The following is a 2,927-nucleotide window of genomic DNA, read 5'->3' as shown; positions in this document are numbered from 1 at the left end:
AACCAGCTCTGACCGGGGGACACTGAGGCGTTCCCAGGCCAGTGTGGAGTCTTCCCAAGGCCTTCTCCCGGCTGAGCCAGACGTGCCTGGAACACCTCCCTAGGGAGGCGCCCAGGGGGCATCCTTACCTGGTGCCCAAACATCTCAACTGGCTCCTTTTGACGCAAAGGAGCAGCGGCTCTACTCCGAGCTTCTCACGGATGACTGAGCTCCTCAGCCATGTCTGGCAGACACCTGCCACCCTCCTGAGGAATCCCATTTCGTCCACTTGTACTCACGACCTATTTCCTTTCAAAACTTGTTTTTCAAAAATGTTTTCGAAAATATTCTTTCAACCTTTCGAAAAAAAAAAATACTTTCTTTTTTCAACAAAATGATTTCAACCTTTCAAAAAACCAAAATGCACAACTTTTTTTCAAAATATTTTTAATCTTTCGAAGAAAAAAAACGAACTTTCTTTTCCCCAAAAAAATGATTTCAACCTTTCAAAAAACAAAACAAAAAACACACAACACCAAAAAGTTTCTAGTTTTGAAAAACCTTTGAAAAATAAATAAAAACTCATTTGTACTTTGTTACTTCCCATCTCTGCCTGTAACTGGTATTATATATGGAAACCCAGTGGAGCTTTTCCCAGGAGGAACAATGGCTACAGGCAGAACTTCCACCAGGCTTCTCACTCGGAAGATCACCCCTCCACTGCTGGGTAAGCCACCACTACTTACCCAGAGATCAATGGTATACAGCTCCCTCAGAGACAATCAATGGGCCCCTCTCTCCTCCCTCTCCCCCTCGTTCTTGCTCCTTCCTCGTTATCTCTCTCCTCCCTTGTCCTCATTCTCTCTCTTCTCCCTCTCTCGTCTCCTACTTCAGTCCTCTCTCTCTCTTCCTTCAGTCCCTCTCTCTCTTTACTCCCATTCTCTCTCTCTCTCTCTCTCTCTCTCTCTCTCTCTCTCTCTCTCTCTCTCTCTCTCTCCTCTCTCTCTCTCTCTCTCCTCCTTCAGTCCCTCTCTCTCCTCCTTCAGTCCCCTCTCTCTCTCTTCCTTCAGTCCCTCTCTCTCTTTACTCCCTCATTCTCTCTCTCTCTCTCTCTCTCTCTCTCTCCTCTCTCTCTCTCTCTCTCTCTCTCTCTCTCCTCCTTCAGTCCCTCTCTCTCTCCTCCTTCAGTCCCTCTCTCTCTCTTCCTTCAGTCCCTCTCTCTCTTTACTCCCTCATTCTCTCTCTCTCTCTCTCTCTCTCTCTCTCTCTCTCTCTCTCTCTCTCTCTCTCTCCTCCTTCAGTCCCTCTCTCTCTCTTCCTTCAGTCTCTCTCTCCTTCAGTCCCTCTCTCTCTCTCCTTCAGTCCCTCTCTCTCTCTTCCTTCAGTCCCTCTCTCTCTTTACTCCCTCATTCTCTCTCTCTCTCTCTCTCTCTCTCTCCTCTCTCTCTCTCTCTCTCTCTCTCTCTCTCTCTCTCTCTCTCTCTCTCTCCTCCTTCAGTCCCTCTCTCTCTCTCTTCCTTCAGTCTCTCTCTCCTTCAGTCCCTCTCTCTCTCTCCTTCAGTCCCTCTCTCTCTCTTCCTTCAGTCCCTCTCTCTCTTTACTCCCTCATTCTCTCTCTCTCTCTCTCTCTCTCTCTCTCTCTCTCTCTCTCTCTCTCTCTCCTCCTTCAGTCCCTCTCTCTCTCCTCCTTCAGTCCCTCTCTCTCTCTTCCTTCAGTCCCTCTCTCTCTTTACTCCCTCATTCTCTCTCTCTCTCTCTCTCTCTCTCTCTCTCTCTCTCTCTCTCTCTCTCTCTCTCTCTCTCTCTCTCTCTCCTCCTTCAGTCCCTCTCTCTCTCTTCCTTCAGTCTCTCTCTCCTTCAGTCCCTCTCTCTCTCTCCTTCAGTCCCTCTCTCTCTCTTCCTTCAGTCCCTCTCTCTCTTTACTCCCTCATTCTCTCTCTCTCTCTCTCTCTCTCTCTCTCTCTCTCTCTCTCTCTCTCTCTCTCCTCCTTCAGTCCCTCTCTCTCTCTCTTCCTTCAGTCTCTCTCTCTCTCCTTCAGTCCCTCTCTCTCTTCCTTCAGTCCCTCTCTCTCTCTCCTCCTTCAGTCCCTATCTCTTCCTCGTTCTCCAGGGGAGTCTCATTGATTTGATGGTGGCAGTGATACAGAGCAGGTCTTCTCTGAGGGTGTTAAGAAGTTAACTCGGTTTCCTGAGGGGTCCCAGATGAAGAGGAGAGCAGAAGAGAGGGGCAGAAGCTTCCAGAGTAGTACATTACCGTGTCTAATGAGAAGGTCTCGTCCCACTGGTGCGCTCATACAACATATAGTGATATGGTGTTTTATTATTCTCATTACATCCTGATGTGTCGTTGTTGTAGGCCTCTGTCAGCCCAGATTATCAAATGAATCAATCCCAGACTCTTCTCACCAGTTGCTTCTACTGTTTCAGTATAGTGTGAATCCAGTCCAGGCTTGGTGAATCATCTCAGAAACGGTTCATATGGGTGTTTTTTAAGACATCTGCAAGAGCATTTGTTTGTCTGTGAAGTATGTTTTTATATTAATTTAGTGAATTTCATTCTATTTATACAATATTGTATGGATCCAAGGCTTGGAAATCAAATTTTGTAAATGTATTATCTGGGTGTGTTTTTAAAGACACCTAAAATAGCATTTGTTTGTCTTTGAATGTGTGTGTATAAATATGGATATTTAGTATATGTCTAAGTAATGTCTTGATATGATACTATCCCTGTGTTTACTGTGTTTTGGCCTCTATCCAGCTCTGGAAACATGGCATTCTGCCACACTGAGCTGATATATTTATTCTTCGACGATGCCTCGTCACAGGACGGCTGGGTGGAGCTAGCCTGTACGCCGCAGGGCTTTGCTAATCTAAACTAATTGAGAAAGGCGCTGGTGCGTGTAAGAGTGTGTGTGAAAGGGGAGAGAGATGTGGTGTGTATGCAC

The sequence above is a fragment of the Osmerus eperlanus genome, chromosome 20, assembly GCF_963692335.1.
Source record: "Osmerus eperlanus chromosome 20, fOsmEpe2.1, whole genome shotgun sequence".
NCBI lineage: Eukaryota > Metazoa > Chordata > Actinopteri > Osmeriformes > Osmeridae > Osmerus > Osmerus eperlanus.
This window is presented reverse-complemented; position numbering follows the sequence as displayed.